The sequence below is a fragment of the Petromyzon marinus genome, chromosome 28, assembly GCF_048934315.1.
Source record: "Petromyzon marinus isolate PM22_M1 ecotype Great Lakes invasive population chromosome 28, UKy_Petmar_22M1.pri1.0, whole genome shotgun sequence".
NCBI classification, from domain to species: domain Eukaryota; kingdom Metazoa; phylum Chordata; class Hyperoartia; order Petromyzontiformes; family Petromyzontidae; genus Petromyzon; species Petromyzon marinus.
Genome location: NC_133694.1, coordinates 11,343,236 through 11,363,103, shown reverse-complemented (window position 1 = coordinate 11,363,103; position 19,868 = coordinate 11,343,236).

The window sequence follows — 19,868 nt, the reverse complement described above, 5'->3', positions numbered from 1 at the left end:
CTTAGGTTTTTTTGGGTTAGATCGCCTAAATATAAATGTCGTTAAACACGCCACCACCCAACACAGCCAACTAGTAAGGTTTGTCACATAAACCGAACGTGCCAATTCGTTACTAGTACAGCAACACCGGTGTGTTGGAGAGCAAATGCACAACATTTACAATCTGAGTACGACGTTTCGCCAGTAATTACACCTAGCTTCATCAGGCGACAGCCAGATTTGTGGAGAAATCCTCCTGTTTCACAATGCTGGCAAAATCGATCTAATCCCAAAAAAAAACTTTTATTATGAAAGCTCAGGGGAGGAGCCAGGATTTTCAGCCCGGGGTGACATTCACCAAATGTTAATTTCAAGAATGATTAGAGAGTCGGGCTGTTGAGCTGGAGTTCAGACGATACGATTGAGGCGCGGGCGCATCGACTGGAACTGCTCCATGATTCGTCGTTGGTGACGCCTTTTGCGACGTCGTTTTTCGACGAACAGAAGCATCGCGTCAGTAAAGTACTCGGCGCCCATGGTGGTACGCAGTCGGGTCTTAATGTGCTTCATCGCGCTAAAGATGCGCTCGGCTGTGGCGGTGGCCACCGGTAGGGTCAACAGGAGGCGCACCAGGCGGTAGACCAGGTGAAAGCCGGAATCTCCGCGGCCGCTTGTGGCCAGGTTGATGGGCAGCATTGGCAGCGTGTTCACATTCTTCGGCTCTTCATCTCGCCGGATTTTCTGTTCGAAGTGGAGCAGCTGCTGTTCGAGGAGAAGCATGTCGAGATCGGGAAAATTGCGCATGTAAAAATCACAGGCCAGCTCCAGGATCTTGCTGACGTTGAACGACTTAAATCGATTGCGGGGCAATAAATGGACCGCCAGCCGCAACGTCTTCATCGACTCCGCGCTAAGACGCAGATCGAGCTCGACCAGCATCTTGTCGATCGAGGTATTAGAGGTCGATGTGAAACACGTGGTCGTTGGTGATGACGTAGGTGCAGCGCCGAGGACGTCCAGGGCGGGTGTAGTTCATGTCGACGACGGGTACCTCGTTGACGTTGCAGAAGGCGTTGACGTCCTTGAGCAGATCGTCGTAGCCGTTCTCGCGCAGCTCCTTCAGCGACTCAGTGGCGCAATCGACACGCCGCATCGCATTGACAACGTCCTGGTCCTCTTCCTGCAGCGCCACGTGCCAATCGTTCGTGATCTTAAGCAAGCGCTCCGTCAGGTGCAGGCAGAACGCGAACTTAAACGAGAACATGTCGTTGAGAAGGCGATGAGCTTCGGCCCATTGCTCTGCCTTGGCGCCGTCCTCTTCCACGTTCTGGATGACGACGGAGGTCGCGTTGAACATCTCAATCAGGCGGTGCAGCTAGCGCCAGAAAGGCGACCACCTCGTGTTGCCCGCCGCCGACAACGCCGTCTCCTGATTCTGACCGCGGCCGGTGGAGACCGCCAGCTCATCGACCAGGTCGTCCACGAGCTTCTTGTGCTCGGCGAGCAGTTGGTCGCTGCGCTTTCACGAGCTGGTGGCAGTGTGGATTGTGTCCTGGACGAGGTCAAAGAACACGGCAAGGTCGGCGACGCCTTTTGTGCAGGCAGCGACGAGAGCGAACTGCATCCTATGAGCCCAGCAATGCGTGCAGTAGGCCATGTCGTTCATGGCCTTGATCAAGGTCTGCAAGCCAGCGATCTCACCGCTCTCGTATCTCACCGCCATCGTATCCTTGGCCGTGGCAGGTCTCAATAGGGCACTGGCGACTCGAGAGCGGGTTGACAATGGCGCTGCAGAGGGTGGGCGCACACGCGTCCGACACGTGCTGAATGTCGACGAGTCGCTCGCGCAGGATGCCCGTACTGACCTCGACAATGCGGTTGACGACGACCAGGTGCTCCTTCTTGCTGACGTCCCGCGACTCGTCCGCCACGATGCAATGGTACGCGTCGCCAATCTCGGTGTCGAGGAGCCGGCGCACCAGTTGAGCGTGAGCATGGATCAGGCCCTTCTTCTGAACGTCGGGGCTGGTCATGGTCGCATTCTGCGGCGCGTTCTCCCAGGTGATGGCCGCAAGCAGTGCGTCGCGCTTGCGTAACATGTTGAGAATCTCCAGACAATTGCCCCGGTTAAGAGAGCCAGGCGACTCGTCGTGTCCCCGCATCGCAATTCCCTGGTTCATGCAGACGCGCATGACGTCGACGGAGGCGTCCAGGCGCTTGCGGTTGCCGTCAATAGTTTTGGCATTCTGTCGGGCCAGCCCAGCGTCGCCCGTGATGACGTGCTGCCGGGCGTTGACAAGGTCCCTAGCCTTCTTCACGGCGATGTTGTGTGCCGACATGTGCCCACCCTGATGCTTGAGTAGGCTGCAACTCTTGCCACCGATCTTATTCCAGGTTGAGGAGCCGGGGGAGTAGATGAATTCCGACGCAACGTTATCTGCGCTTGACGACGGCGGGAAGAGGTAGCAATAGAAGCAGTAAACAGACTCACTGATGAACGACTACTCGAGCCAGTCGAACTGAACAAACAAAGACGCCGTCGGGCGGCGGGCAGCGCCGCCAACGAACTTGGACGGGTATTTCAACGTCCCGGTCAGGCCAGGTTGTGGAGCCGGAGGCGGTACGAACCGTCCCGCTTGCAGATACGCGTAGCGCAATACTTGGGCGTCCGACTCCGCCATCGCCGCCATGGGTAGCCTCGTGGCGGGGTCTCGATCCGGAGCGCGAACAGGCCGTAGCTGCCGCTCTTGCTCATCGGACCGTGGCGAAATCCGTTCTTCATCCGGCGGCGGCGGCGAAGGCGAACGATCACGCCTCCGCTGAAGGGCAGGCTCGTCTTGCGCTTCAGGAGCAGGCCGAGGACGACGCGCTAAGAAATCGGCAATACCCCACGCCATCGGTTGGCGACACACTCTGACAATGCGGTTGCACGGAGTCCGCCAGACCGAGTGTCGTACACTTATACGCAGAATGTTTCAGATTTTCGATTTTTTTTTGGGGTGACAATTGTCTACCCTGTCACCCCCCTGGCTCCGCCCCTGTGAAAGCTAAGGAAGTTACTAAATATAAATACAAACTTTTGAACGGGCACGCCCCCTGCATCATCTTTAGTTTGTGGGACTTTTTTCTTCGCCTTCCAAGCATGTATAGTGTTTGCAAGGGAATGTACATGTCTGAAATGGAAAACTAGCAATATATGAACAGAAGTAAACAATATATAACATCAGGGGTGGGAGTACGGTGTTGGTGGAACAGTGGCAAAGCGCACCAAAAACATCTGGCAACAGCGTGTGTTTAAAAGGTCTGCTGATGAGAGGTAGAAATCTGAAACCAGCCCGAAAGTGTTCCTTTGGACGAGTTGAAGGGTTGTCCCTGGCGGTCATCGCGTCATCCTGGGCCGTGCCACTGTGCTGTTCGCTTCTCTCGTCCCACGTTTCCTACCCTGCCCCCTCCCCAATCGAGTGTCACATGTTAACATTTGATGATGCTGCGTTGTCAGTGGTGCACAACAAAACCCAACATTCTTTAATAGCACTGCCTTAAATAATTATATAGGTGATGTTATTGGGCAATAGCCCTTTATAGTGTAAAGGAGTGTCAGCCCGGGTGAGTCTTGAACTTCGTGTTTGTTATGTCTGCCGCACAGAGCCCGCACCGTAGTTTTGTTCCCACTCCGATTAGCACTGTTGGTTACGTACGGTGCGAAAAAAGTTCAATCTACGTACGAATGCCACGCATCGGGGGATTACTCAGTTTAGGTGTTCCACCCCGTCTATCCCACCCTTCTCTTCCCCATCCTTTCTGGAACTTTCCATGTCTCTCCACCAATCCCCATCATTTATCCTGACGGTATCCCAACTGACCCCTAATTTTACATTTGGTTTTACCTGATGACCAATCGGATTTCAATAGTTCTCCTCGCCAATGGGAGCCGAGCGTTCTTCAAACTGGCAAGCCCTTAGACTCGGGTGGGTGCGTTTTATTTATTTCCTCATGGGCGTTTGCCTCTCGGCATCCATTGCATAATTGTCGTTTGTAAAGCGTCATGAGAAGCGATTGCACGTAGATGCCGCTGCTGCACACTGAATTTGTTGCTTGAGCAAAAAGGTAGCTGTAAATTTGGTCCAAAAAGACGAGTCGTCTGATGGGGAAGAGCATAGCAGTGTCCTAAGAATCGTATTTATCTCTCGAGTCGTTGCATCAATTTTCTATGCTGCCTTTCTTATACAGTACTGCACCGTGGCATCTTCATCAGCATCTGGTAGGAGAATAAACGCTAAAAACTATTAACTATTTTACCAGGAAAGGCCGACTGAGCTAATATATAGCTTTTTTTTCAGAAACGACCTGGCCACAAATTATAACTCACCAATGTGGCTTATCACGTGGAAATGTACAGCAACCAAATACTCTACAAAACGCACGTGGATTCTGAATGCGGAGGGGAAAACCGGAGGAGACCTGGAGAAAAATCCACACGACCACGGGGAGAACACACAAACTCCAAATATACAGGCGTCAGGGTTGTGGATCGAACCCACGTCCTCTTACATACCTGGCGAGGCGGTTAACATCTCACCACCAACAGGGCAGTGAGGGAATGTAACGTGAAGAGTGCATGTGAATGCGCTTACCCTCCCTATCAAAATATGCTGACACCAGCCACCGACAGGCCTGGGCACGTGAACAAAACAAACTCATTAAACATTCATTGTAATGACCGTGTGGCTAATTAAAGCAGATGGCTGCACAAAGCTCACTCCAGTCGTTCAGCTAATTAAAGGGCATTCGATTCACGAGCGCGTGTTGGTTCAGCTAAAGAGCCCGCAACGCATCTGCTATGGTTTAGATGTTTGTTGTACGGACGATCCATTGTGCCCTCCTTGAACACTGTAAGCAAAAGCAAATGGTGAAGCAGGATTGTGGAGATTAATAATACACTTTTTATTTTACCAGGTAAGGCCCACTGACCTGGCCACAAATGACAGCTCAGCGCGGCGGCTTATTTACACGTGCAAATTTATAGCAAGCCAGATCCTCAAAACGCATGATTCTGGATGTGAAGGGAAAAATCAGAGGACCTGACCACGGGGAGAGAGACACGCAGACTCCGAATTTACAGGCGTCAGTGTCGGAATAGAACCCACGACCTCCTGTATACCAGGCGAGGTAGTTAACATCTCCTAGCCACCGTGGCGTCCGACAAGACTCGCCTGCTCTCTCTTCAAACCAGCAACGAGGCGAGGCTCATCCTTGTTGGCGTCGCTCAGGCAGTGGTGGGAATTCCTCGTTCTCATTGGGGGGGGGGGGGGGGGGGGGCAGGTTTTCTCATCCGACGGACAAGCTCGACTTCCCACGGAGTGGTGGTACGACTCATAAACACATAAACTCATTGTTTATGTGCTTATGGAGGGACGATGGGGACGAGTTGACCTTCTGACCAGAATCTGAACTTGTAACCTTTTGATTTGCGGGTTGAGTGCTCTGCTCATTCCACTGCCGAGCCAAGGTTGGTTAAAATATGTTAAACATGTAAACTTTAAGTACATGTTTATATTTAATACATTGCTTGTGTCTCTCCTCCATGAGTGAGATTGTGCATTAGAGGTCTCGAGTGTTCGCTCGGAATGTGGTTCAAGTTTTGTGAAGTTTCGTGTTGAAAGTAGGCCATGCTGCAGATTTCGCTGTTGGCACGCGTGCATTCCACTGCCTAACCATGCAGTATACAAGGTTGGTGAAATATATTTTCAGCATGCAAACTTTCCATTCAATACATTGCTTGCTCGCTCCTGCGTGAATGAGACAGTTCATTAGAGGTCTCGCGTGTTCGCTCAGAATGTGTTTCAAGTTTTGTGAAGTTTCGTGTTGAAAGTAGGCAATGTTGCAGATTTCGCTGTGTCACGCGTGCCACGTTGGGCAGTTGTCGTCCGCCTGAACATGCCGATAGGCACGTGGCCAGAGATACCGACGAGGATTGTCACATTCCCAAACGGCAAATTAGATCCCTTACCACAAACTCATACGTGTCATAAATACGTCTCCTCAAGAGGTTGCTGTCACGTCAAGCTTAGCGACTCGACGATAGTCTCGTCACGGTCAACAATGATAGCTCACAAACACTCTTCGCAAGGCATGTAAAGTCGCCCCTTCCCCCCCCCCCCCCAACTAGTGTGGATAACGAGGCCATTAAAGGCACTATATACCGTAAGTAGTTTTGTGACCTTATCTTCGGGGGTCGTTTTCTCACACGGTGGTGCACTGCTTACTGCAATAGTTCCTCATGGACACGTCTTCGTCTCGTGATGTGACACCTATCACCCACGGGGACCAGCAACATTTCACTGGAACTCGTCAGCTCTCGGAAGTTACGCAGCCTGAAGCCTGGATAGCCCTCGGGAGGGTGACTACCGTGCATAACAGGCGTCATAGGCTGGGTGGTCACGTGTGGCGCAGCACAGGGGCAGCGCAAAGCATCGCCCACGGCCACGCTGTCCGCAATCACCAACGCGCATCGACCGGCGTGGTGAACCAAGTCCGGTCAAGTTACTCCCACGACCCACGCGGTGTAGGCCGAGCCCTCATCCAGCAGTGGATTGACGCAAATAAAAGTGGGCCGCGCACGTGGAACTCTGCGGCGACGGCGGAGCAGGTTGCGGGGAAATCCCACAGAGGCCTGCCTCCATCGTGGAGGGCATTGAACCTTGCCGCGATGAGTAAAGCAATAATATTCCCTGAATAATTGAAGGGAAGGTGAGAGAGGTGAACCTCCTGCGGACCGCTCGCATAGCTCACGGCAGGGGCGGACACCGATATCCCCCCCCTGCTCCTTCGCATGGTACCCGATCCCGAGTGCTGTTTCTACAAAAAAAACAAACCCCCCCCCCCCCAACCTGACTCACTTATGCCCAAGTTGCATTACAACACTCGACCCACCCCTGCGACGTGCCACACAGAGGGCGGAATGATGAAACAGACGAAACAAAACAGGGCAGAGGGGTTTGTGTGGATTGACCTTGACGCTGGCCCCTGTCTCGGCTCGGTGCGCTGTCCAGTCCCCTAATCTATCCCTTGTCCATGCCAGGCGAAACAATTCGAAATGACAGAAGACAAAGGCACGCGTGGCGCTCATTTCACCTCCACCTTAATTAAAACAACCGGCCAGGTAGATCCCCGGGACAAGAAAAAACAGCAACAACAACAACAATATTGAACGTTGGTTCAACGTTGGCACGTTTACTGGTTCAGCTGTAGGGGCAAGCGGCTCGCAATTGGAAGGTTGTTAGTTCAAATCCTGCTTGGAGGTTGACATGCCCATCATCTCTCTCTAGGGTCGATAAAATAGGTACTGGTTGGTCGTATGGAGAGACTCGCGTCCGCCATGGGAAGGTGGAATTTCCACCACACGAGATGTGCATCGCCTCAATGCTCACTCGAGGAAGACATCACTTTAGTTTGACACGTAGGGGGCTTTCGCGAACTATTATTCATGAATGTGTGTTTTTTTAGTTAGATCGCGTCATTATCAATGTGTCGTTAACGACACATACGCCAGCGATCTAACCCAAACACATCCATTATTCGAGCAGGAAATTACTTTGAATTTGGTTTTGTAACTTTATTAAGCAGAGTCCAACTCTGAGGACTAAACAACCCCCCCTCCCCCCCAGCACCGCTATATAGCAGGGCATGTGAGAAGGGGCAGAGCGGTGGCCCTGCACGTTCTGGAGGCTGCGGCTGCAGAGTGGCTCTGTGGCTATGTGTGGGGGGGGGGGGAGTGTCTGACGTTCACTTAAATAACATTTATTTATTTATCTCTACATATATTTTGTTAATGATTCTGGTGGTGTTTTGACTGTGAAATAGCATTCGCCAAATAAATAAACTGCAAAGTTTACGCGCCCACGGCTCTGCTGTCCGCATTCGCCAATTTTGCACTCACAAAGCATGGTTAAGTCGTATGGTCTAATAACCCCCCCCCGCCCCATGACCGCATGGCATGGGGAGGCCCTCAGCCAGTAGTGGATTGTCAAAGGGCTTTACGTGTGACACCAATGAGGTACGTGTTGTTATAATGTCTGACAAAGTTGAGTCGGGTAGGGCGATTGTCACGATAATTGGCTGACTTGCATCCAAGCGAGTGTTTACGATGCGAGTCTACGTTTATTTTTTTTTAGATTCGATCGCTCAATAGTGCCTCGACGTTGGTATCCAGACATTTCGCGTCAATATCCTTGTCCCACGAGGTGTCACCAGGAGACTCCCCGCCGCCCGTACACCGCATGCTGCCCTCATCAAGCCCCACGAGCAGTGGCGTAACGAGCGTAGGGGGCCTGGGGGGCCTTGCACCCCCCCCCGCCCGCCCTCCCACTCCCCTTGTGACCACAGCTACCAGTTGGGGCCCGTTCTTGACAACCACCATGATATGTGTAGGGGTGCTATGGGGAGTAAACACATGGCACGGGAAGGTGTGGTTCACCCACACCTTGGTGGCTACAACAACGTCCGCTAAGGCTCCACACCCCCTGTGGGTATAAAGTGCGGGGAGCCAGGGAGCTCGGGGCAGAGTGTTGGGCCCAAGGCTGAAGCAACCGGTGAAGAAAGAAGGCCGGCTAGGTGAGACCCTGGGACTCCTGTGACCGCTGCCCTTCTCAGGGCTGGCACAGCAAGCCAGTGGTGCGGCCCCAGAGCCCCAGAGTCAGAGTCCTTCTAAGGGCCGGTCTGGTCGGCGGGGTGCCGAGATCTGTGCCTAACCAGGGCCGGATCTGATAGCCTCCCTTAGAGCCCTACCCGGAGGAACTGGGAGCCTAGAGCTTAGGCTAGAGAGCCTGGGGTGTGTTCCTGAGTTATACGGGTGAAGGGGCCGCTATCCCTTCTAGTGTAACCCTTGTTAAGGTTAAAATAAATAGTGCTGCTTCTACTCCGCCGTCTCCGTGTCCTGGAACCCACTACACATGTATTTAACAATACAGGGTGCTTTAAAAAAATATATATTTGTTAACACTTCTGAGAATTTGCAACAACGCCACGAGAAATGTTCCTCCGGGCTCTGGAGATCACCTGGAGAAGACTCCAGGCCACGTGTTGACAACGATGGCGAACACGTGGGAGACTCTTTGACTTTTCGAAGCTATTAACGTCACATTTTTTGTTATCACGTTACAGTGTATTATCCGTTTTTCCATTAAAAACGATAGTCCCATATAAGTGTTAAAACATTTTTTCAATCACCCTGTAGTGCAAACAACAGCAAACTTACGTAACGATGCGATATATAGCTTCGGTGCCACCGTACGAGACAATTCAAATATTGGGGCCCCAGCCTGACTGATTGTCGCAACCCCCTGAAGTGACAATGTCGTTACTACGCCACCGGTAATGTCGTCGTTACTACGCCCAGCCCACAAGAGGTTGTTTTGTGTGACCGAGTGGCTCACTCGGCGAGTCTCTCGGGCTCAGAGCCACTAAACACCAGGGTCGGCACAAACGAGAGTAAGGGGGGGGGGGGGTCGTTAGGATGAACCACGCGCCACCAAATGTCCCTTTGACACCACCAAAGTTTCATAGCTGACAGCCCATACGGTTTACTCCGTATTCTTGTACAGGGAATTTGAGTTCTCAGGATCCGTGCGGCGTACGGCCGTTTCAACACGGGCAACAAAAAAACGTGTCTATTTGTTTGTGTTTCTCCCTTGTGATGGGACTTTGCAGGACGAACGTTGAGATTTATAAGGGCACACGGGGTGATCAATAAGGTCTGAATTGGTCTGTAATAAGGTAGGGCACTGATAAGGGCTTGACAGCTATGAAGTTCACTCAACCACCTTAGCGGTGAATCGCCGTCACGGTGGCCTCCCCACACGACGGCTGGACTGGGACATCTCTCTCCCCGACCGCCATCCGAGAGGAGCTGCAGCCGGCGCTAACAAAACCCATGGTCAATTTACTCTGAACGATTTTATTTTATTTGGGTGCCGCTCCAATGCCTGTCTCGGTAACCTGCCCTCCTCCACCCTGCACGTGTCCACCCGTCACAACCTCCTTGTTAATGTGGCTCATGCATTCTGCCGCAGGTTAAGACGAAACATTGGCAAACGTGACCACAAGCGATGCAAAGACAACATGAAGGTAACTGCATTTAAACAAAAAACGAAACTTTATTTTATTTTACCGGGTAAGGCCCATTGAGCTACAGTATGTAGCTCTTTTTCAGAAGCGACCTGGCCACAAACGATAGCCCAACGAAGTGGCTTATCACGTGGAAATGTATATCAGCTAAATACTCTAAACGCGTGATGTTGAGGGAAAAACCGCAGGACCCGGAGCAAAAGCCACGCGACCATGTGGAGAGCGCGACACGCAAACTCCAAATATGCAGCAGGCGTCGTCAGGGTCGGGATCGAAACTACGCCCTCCTGTATACCAGGCGAGGTAGTCAACATCTCGCTGTGATGTTGAAGGTGATGCTGTGCATTTTTTTCCGCTCATTCGCACACTGAAGAGAGTGGACAGAGTTTTGCGGGTGGGGAATATGGCGCAAGTCATGTTTCGATGACTCTTGCAACTTTTTTGTGTGATGAATAATGAACAAGGCCATCTCTTCTTTCAGTGTCATTTATTTATACCGATCATCCAGCCATAGTGATTCTGGTCGGGGGGGGGCAGGTGGGGGGGTGTCGACTCAGCGCAACATCCATCCAGGGGTCAGGAGAATGAGTAGGTCTGTGTGTGGAACGTCTCCCAGTGGCTGTCCTCTGACTCACTCACACTCGCCACCTTCACCATAACCGTGCATTGATTCATCGCCGTTTCAGGCGAAGGCATTCCTCCTAAGCCGTTGCTGTTTCTCTCTCCCTGCCTCGCGACGGCGAACAAACGGTCCGACTCGCGTCTAACACACGAACCGATTTCACTGTCTCGTGTCTAACACAAGAACCGATTTCACTGTCTCGTGTCTAACGCAGGAACCGATTTCACTGTCTCCCGTCTAACACACGAACCGATTTCACTGACTGGCGTCTAACACACGAACCGATTTCACTGACTCACGTCTAACACACGAACCGATTTCACTGACTCACGTCTAACACACGAACCGATCTCACTGTCTCGTGTCTAATACACGAACCGATCTCACTGACTGGCGTCTAACACACGAACCGATTTCACTGTCTCGCGTCTAACACACGAACCGATTTCACTGTCTCACGTCTAACACACGAACCGATTTCACTGACTGGCGTCTAATACACGAACCGATTTCACTGTCTCGTGTCTAACACACGAACGGATTTCACTGTCTCGTGTCTAACGCACGAACCGATCTCACTGTCTCGTGTCTAACACACGAACCGATCTCACTGACTCGTGTCTAACACACGAACCGATCTCACTGTCTCGTGTCTAACACACGAACCGATCTCACTGACTGGCGTCTAACACACGAACCGATTTCACTGTCTCGTGTCTAACACACGAACCGATTTCACTGTCTCGTGTCTAACACACGAACCGATCTCACTGTCTCGCGTCTAACACACGAACCGATCTCACTGTCTCGTGTCTAACACACGAACCGATCTCACTGACTCGCGTCTAACTCACGAACCGATTTCACTGACTCGTGTCTAACACACGAACCGATCTCACTGACTGGCGTCTAACACATGAACCGATTTCACTGTCTTGTGTCTAACACACGAACCGATCTCACTGACTCGCGTCTAACTCACGAACCGATTTCACTGACTCGTGCTAACACACGAACCGATCTCACTGACTCACGTCTAACACACGAACCGATCTCACTGACTGGCGTCTAACACATGAACCGATCTCACTGTCTCGCGTCTAACACACGAACCGATCTCACTGACTCACGTCTAACACACGAACCGATCTCACTGTCTCGTGTCTAACACACGAACCGATTTCACTGTCTCACGTCTAACACACGAACCGATTTCACTGTCTCGTGTCTAACGCAGGAAGCGATTTCACTGTCTCACGTCTAATACACGAACCGATTTCACTGTCTCGTGTCTAACACACGAACCGATTTCACTGTCTCGCGTCTAACACACGAACCGATCTCACTGACTCACGTCTAACACACGAACCGATTTCACTGGCTCGTGTCTAACACACGAACCGATTTCATTGTCTCACGTCTAACACACGAACCGATTTCACTGACTGGCGTCTGGCCTGGCGGGTTTCTCCTGTTGCTCCGGGTTTCTTCCACGCGTAGACACATTCATTAACGGGCCGATAACACCTTCATAAGTGGAGCATTGCAAGACTTAGAGGGTGGGGGGTGGGGGGCTGCCACCCTCTCGCTTGATGTGGTTCATCCTCGCGCCTCTTAGTCATTCTGTCTCTCTCCGCGTCTCTGGCGCGCGCGCGAACACTGTGTGCCGTGGCGCGTTACGAGTTGGCGCTATTCATGATTCATTATTGATGTCACAGCAGGTAACGTATACGCGGATTAAATGCGCTGTTCGTTAGGCTCATAGGTATGTGTTGCAGCTTTTTTTTTCCAAAAAAAAAATCGGGTTTTGCAAAAGCGGACCAACCAGCGATTGTCCACATTGGATTTCGATTTAAAGCTTTCGTGACTGTAAGGATTCATCTTCTTTGGTTCTTTCGTGACTTTACCGATATAACCAAAGAAGATGTCCACATTGGCTTTTGGACGCCGTGCTGACGAGATGTTAACTACCTCGCCTGGTATACAGGAGGTCGTGGGTTGGATCCCGACCCTGACGCCTGCTGCTGTATATTTGGAGTTTGCGTGACTCTCTCTCTCTGTCTCCGTGGTCGCGTGGATTTTGCTCGGGGTCCTTCGGGGTTTCCCCCTCCACATTTAGAATCAACGTCACCACGCGTTCATAGTATTTTGGCTGCTATACATTTCCACGTGATGATAAGTCACTTCGTTAGAGCTATCATTTGTGGTCACGTGTTACAGCTATCATTTGTGGTCACGTGCACTTCTGAAAAAGAGATAAATATCTCGGTGGGTCCATATTATTGGTTCTTTCGGTAAAGTCACGTAGATAGAAAATAAACCAAAAATAAAAGATAATAAAAAAATTAAATTTAAAATAATAATTAAAAATAAGAAAAGAATAAAAGCAAAAAAAACCACGACGTTTCGATCGCAACACAATCGGTCGGCTGATGAAGGCCGCTTGTGTTGCGATCGAAACGTCGAGGTTGTTTGCTTTTATTACTTTCAACGTATCCTTTTTAATTTCATTTTATTGTCTTTAATTTTTATTTTTATTTTCTATCTACGTGACTTTACCGAAAAGACCAAGAATATGAATTCCTGCAGTCACGAAAGTCTTAAGTCCAAATTAATCTCGGTGGGCTTTACCTGGAGAATATAAATAAATAAGGTGTTTAAATTCCATCATGTTGATCACTGTACATCTTAATTAACTGCCCCAGGTAAACTGTGTGTCCCTCAGACAGAGATGTCTTAATTGTTTAGCACAGTCACATACTCACTTTAAGATGTTTTCTTGTTTTTGTTTTTTGTTTGTTGCGGCTGCACCCGATTCAAGAGCCGAATGGCTCACGGGGCTATACCAAAATAAATGGAAAATGGAACTATCACTTGTTGTACGCCACTTTTCTTTCCCTGGTATTTACGTTGAGCGTCACCTCGTGGCTTTTCTCGTTAAATTCTTTATATCATTTCACGAGCGTATTTCCATCGGTTGTGAAAACTGTTCGAAACGCCCGCGAGGACACGTCTACCATGGAGGGTGGAGTCACGGGGAGCGACATGAATCGTTACGTCGCAAGATGGGGAGGGCTGCCTCGTGGACATGAAGACGTTGGGCCAACGTTGGCCCAACGTTGCACGTGTAGAAGGCTCCAGCACGCAGAAGTAGGTATCTTGAAATTCGGCTTTATTCACAGTGTTGAGGAAGTACACCAACAGTAGCCTACTCGTAGCGGGGGAGATCTTCAACGGATCCCGAGCACTGATCTTCCGTCCCTTATATACCCTTCCCACACCCTTCCTTCCTGGACATTCTATCAGCCATTGCAACTACAGGCAGACCTCGCTTAGCACGACCCCGTAGAACGTTGATTCGTCGCAGCACCCTCTATCCGGGAGAACATGAAAAAAGAAAAACCAAGAAATCTGTGCAACATGAAGAAAAAATGTTGGTGTAAGTGCGAAACGTTTGACAAATGACGACAATTAGATGTGAGCGGTTTAGGTACGGCTATGAACGTGACCGTGACATCGTTAGCAGTGCAGGCCAACCACACAGTTGGCAACCGAGGGTCAGGGCTGACGTCCCGCGTGCAAAGTCTCCACGAAGTTGTCGTGAAGGCGTCCTGCTGACCGTCCACCACGCGAGGCGGATTGTGGTGAAGGACGTCTGAACCATGGGGGGGGGGGGGGGCACACAGGAGCCTTGTGAAGTGACAGGCACCTCCAGAGCCTGGCAGAGGTTGCGTAGGCGGGTGAACTGGTGGCAGCGATGCAATGGTAGACGTGGCATGGACGCATGGTTTCAGACGAGTGGGGTGCACATACCAACGGCGACGTCATAATTCTTACCTTGTTTTCTTATATACAGATGTTAACTACCTCGCCTGGTGTACAAGAAGGTCGTGGGTCCGATCCCGACCCTGGCGCCTGCTGTATATTTGGAGTTTGCGGTGTCTCTCTCTCCCTCCCCGTGGTCGCGTTGATTTTTCTCCACTGTCGTCCGCTTTCCCCCCTCCACATTTAGAATCTACGTCATGCGTTTAGAGGATTCGGTTGCTATACATTTCCACAAGGTAAGCCACTTCGTTGAGTTGCCATTTGTGGCCAGGTAGCTTCTAGAAAAAAAGCTCATATGGCAACTGAGATGTGGCCCTTACCTGGTAAAATACATTTTTAATATATAGTTTTAGTTTTCATCAACTGGGGGTGAGTATCCCAGCCGCGTTAGGGACGAATGTCTTGCGGTGCGCCGTGTCGCACGCGCAGGGGAGCATGGTAGTGGGTCAACCGCGAGCAGGGCATCAACATCAGCGTGACGCAGACCCCTTTGTGACGTAGCGTTACGTAGGAGCCTCTGTCGCGTGACGCAGACCCCCCTTGTGACGTACTGTTACGTAGGAGTCTCTGTCGGGTGACGCAGACCCCCCTTGTGACGTACCGTTACGTAGGAGTCTCTGTCGCGTGACGCAGACCCCCCTTGTGACGTACCGTTACGTAGGCGCATTCCTGTAAGGCGCTCGACCCATCTCAGCTGGGTTGGTCGACGCGGAGCGCGTGATCGCAATGCGGCTTGATCAGTGCGCGTGTGTGAATGTATCGTGCGTAGGGCTACAGGCGCAACTGCTGCACGATTTGCACTCCTGCTAACGGCTCTCAACGGGTGGCTACCGGACGCTATCACCACCTTGTGAGAGAATGGATCCGAGTGTCTGTGTTCAGGTTAAACGGGAGGGCAACGATTTGGGTATTCCAGGGGGGCGGGGGGTGGGGAGTCTCTGTCGTGTGACGGTGGTCTCTTTTGCCGGACCCCAATGAAATCTTAGATTTTTTTTTCCCCACCACGGTAAGTTCGTGAAGGGGCTTAGCAACGGTGGTGAAATTCGGAATAAAGTGGCAATGGTAAGACACGAAGCCCAATAGCATACTCATGTCGGAGACTGTCAGAGGAAGTGGCCCGTGTCCGCACAAAACGCCGTCTTTTTAGGGCCTGTGGCCACTCACCAACCACAGGACCCAAGTAGCACACAGATGATAACAGAGGGGTTCTTGTTGTTGTTGTTGTTGGGTTATATCGCGTAAATATGAATGTGTCGTTAAACCCGCCACCGCCCGACACAGCCGATTAGTGAGGTTTATCACGTAAACAAAACGTGGCCAATTGGTTACTAGTACAGCACGCCCGGTGTGTTGAAGAGTAAACCCACGACGTTTACAATTTGAGCACGACGTTTCGCTGGCCACAGCCAGGATTGTGAAGACAGTCCTCCTATTTCCTTATTTTGGATAAAATTGGTCGCGAAAGCCTACGAATTGAACTGGCAAACAGATGACTGCACCAAGTTGGCAATTGGAGGCCTTCAGCTTCAATTTTGCATTTCTGAATCGGGGGAAAAAACACGTAACTTAGGTGACAAACGTGTTCTTCGAGAGAGCGACCGAAGACAATATCATCGTGGTAAATAAGAGACGTGTCCCACTGAAGACCTGCAAGTACGAATTCTATTTAGCTTTGGAAAGTCGCTGGCGCTGTTTTGCAAACCCATCGGAAGGCAACTCAACTCAAAGAGTTCCCCGTGGAGTTCAAAACCTGGACAAAAGGGTCCGGGTTTGCTGAGAAATGTGGCTCCTGACAAAGTGAGCCGTCTATGTGCAGTAACGGGTAAGCATCGGCTATCGTGACTTTTGTTGACGCAGTGGAAGCCAACACAAAAGCACGGCGAACCATCAGATCGATTAACAAGGATGACTCGTGCTGGTAGACATTGATATGATCTCAGCTCACAACGTATCTTGAACCGACCACTGCGCGTGATATTTCTCGGCCAGACTCATCCAATAGCGGGATTGTTTTTATTGGATGCATCTACTGCATCGATGTGATTTTTTGTAATTAAATATGCATGACCCAGATCGCGAGGATCTTAAGCTAAAAAGGTCAGCGCAATCGTCCTGCCGGGCCAGGCGACAGCCGCTTTCATCAGCCGTGTGGAGGGAGGGCCTCTGAGACAACCGCCGGGTCCTGTCAGAGCCCACTCGTGGGCAGTGTGCGACACGGCCTGTCTCTGACCTCGTCCACAGAGTGAGTGGTCACTTGCGGCCTCAGCTGCGTTGGTTGGCCGCACACGGGCCCATCTTCAGCGACCAAGGAGCCGGTGACACGCGCGAGAACCTCTAAGCTTCTTCTTCTTCTTCGTGTTATTATTATTGTTGTTCACCTTCGGCCCCTGCCGAGTGTGACGAGCTCACGAACAGCAGTCACCGCTCTGTGCAGCGGGGGTGTTTATCCGCTCGTCCATTCAGGGGCACGCACGCGTGCATGGCAGGTGTTTGCCAAGTAGCCCAGTGCTTTGTTGGCCTTTGGGAGTCAATTGTGCGAGGCCATTGTGAGAGTGATATGGGCAATGCAAGGGCAGGTCTGCGTAACGCGCGGTGGAAAATTGTTGTCAGGAAACCAATATAATGAATACGCGGAGGAAGGGCTGAGACAATGAATTGCGCATCGCTTTTCCCTATGTCCGCTGTGTGTCTCTGTGCGTTTAATTTCGAGAACGACTCCGCTCATCTTGTAGAAAGACAAGTGCCCAACTTGTGCTTCCGATCCCTTCTGGAGGCAGCTAGGAAATGTATCCTCGGAAAAATGTAAAACGTTTTCCCGGGGGTCATTAGAAGTCTTGGTCAGCTGCGTAATAACACACCACTCAGGACAGTGCAGGTAGCGTGTAATTCTCCCCACAGTCAGCATTGAGATATAACTCTTGTTTGTCCTGGCTTTTTGTACTCCAGAAGTGCCAACCCTCGTCCCACCCATCCCATTCAAATGCCACGCTCTAGACACCGTCCCTCCAATAAAGCCCTGACCACAAACCACCGCTGCGTTTGTGGAATTTCCGTACCACCGGTGCTGGTCATTGCGGTGCCTTTCACCCAGGAACCTCTCCACACCCGTGCCCCTCTCTTATCGAGTACAACACAGCCGCCAGCTGCCACCAGCTCGCCCAAGTACACGATCCACCGCGTGTGTATATAAACAATGAATAACCCCGGAAGGTTCAGCTATCAGACCGCGTTGCCCAGCTCGTATTTTTCCTGCGCCCCCGAGCGTCGATTTAATTAATCCCCTGCAGCCCGGCGCGTCCATTGCAGTTATGTTATTTGCGCCGGCAACACGACACCTCCCACCCCCCCCGTATGTATGGCCGAGCGAGCGAGCCGTGGTGCACAAAAGCTCCGCCGCGTCTGTTTGTTTCCTCTCGTGCGCCTTGTTGGCTCTTCCAGTGCCCACCCTTTTTTATTATTCTTTTCGCGTGTGCTCGATGAAGTTTGATCTGTGTGCAGATGTCATGATATCCCCCATCCCCCCACACCACCCACACCCTCCACCCCACCCACACCCCGCCATACCCCCCACCCCACCCACACCCCCCGACACCCCCCAACCCACCCACCCACACCACCCACCCCATCCCACCCACACCACCTACCCTACCCACCCACACCTCCCCACACCCCCCACCCCACGCACACCCCCCCAACACCCCCCACCCCACCCACCCCACCCACACCCCCCCAACACCCCCCATCCCACCCACCCCACCCACCCCACCCACACCCCCCACCCACACCCCCCTACACCCCCACCCCACCCACCCCACCAACACCCCCCCAACACCCCCCATCCCACCCACCCCACCCACCCCACCCACACCCCCCACCCACACCCCCCTACACCCCCACCCCACCCACCCCACCCACACCCCCACCCCACCCACCCCACCCACACCCCACCCACACCCCCACCCCACCCCACCCATGCGCACCAGGGCCCGCGCCGTCTCACCTTACCCGCCCGGCAGGGGTGGGTGCTGCCTCTCGGCGCAGCGCGGCATCGCACCAGAAGAGTCTCGCAGCTTAACGAGCGCGCAGGCGGTGCAGCTGCACGTGGCGGGGGGAGGGGGGCTATGAAGAGGAGAGGAGATTATACAGGCCCAGTAAAGATGCAACGCGGGGCGGATGTTAGCTGACGTTGAGCCAACGTTGACTGACGTTGGATCAACGTTGACTGACGCTTGGCCAACGTTGACTGACATTGGATGAACGTCGGTGGACGTTGATCCAACGTTGACTGACGTTGGATCAACGTCGGTGGACGTTGATCCAACGTTGACTGACGTTAGATCAACGTCGGTGGACGTTGGGCCAACGTTGCTTTGACGTTGGGCCAACGTCGCGCCAACGTGATGAGTCGAGAGGCCACGCTATCCACGCCGCTGAGACTGCTCACAGGCGAATGGACGTAGCTGCTTTCGTGGAGTTTGCTTGACGCGACGAAACGGCCTCGTCTGTTAGTTTACAATGCAATTGTCCACGGTTCACATATTTATCGAATGACTCTGTGCCACACTGGACAGGGCCCCCGTCCGTGGTGTTCAACAGAGGGCCCAGCCCTTGCCCATAACACCGGGCAGCAACTTGCAAAAGCGTTTCTCGAACAGGTCTCGCTCTGCTGATGAGACTTAGAGAAGCAAAAACACCAGATCAGAGTTTGCTGCTTCATACAATGCCGCTGTAACACGTATACCCAGGAAGCAGAATCAGAATCTTTATTTATCCTGGAGAAAAATCCGATGAGCTATGAAGCTCTTCCCCCCGACCCCCCCCCCCCCCCACACACATGTGAAACACTCATAGGCCGATGGGCTAATATCGTTAAAGAAGTTAACAGTATGAAAAAATGTCTCATAGCAATCGTGAGGTTTTGTAAATTGGTACGTAGTCAACAAAAATGAGGAGGATTTATTAACGGGCAGCCTACCGTATTCGTCGCTGGGTTTGGCTAAGCATGGTTTTATAGTTATTGGGCGCCGTAGTGGCGGGATGTTAAATACCTCGCCTGGTATACAGGAGGTCGTGGGTTCGATCAACGCGTGATGTTGACTCCAAACGCGGAGGCAAAAACCCGGAGGACCCGGAGGACAATCCACGCGACCACGGGGAGAGAGAGACACGCAAACTCCAAATGTACTCAGCCGTCAGGGTCGGGATTGAACCCATGACCTCCTGTATACGAGGCGAGGGAGCTAACATCTCGCCCCCGTGGCGCCCCACACAGACCTGCTATTGTCTGTCGTGCATTCTGCTCTGGCTCTCACCCCCT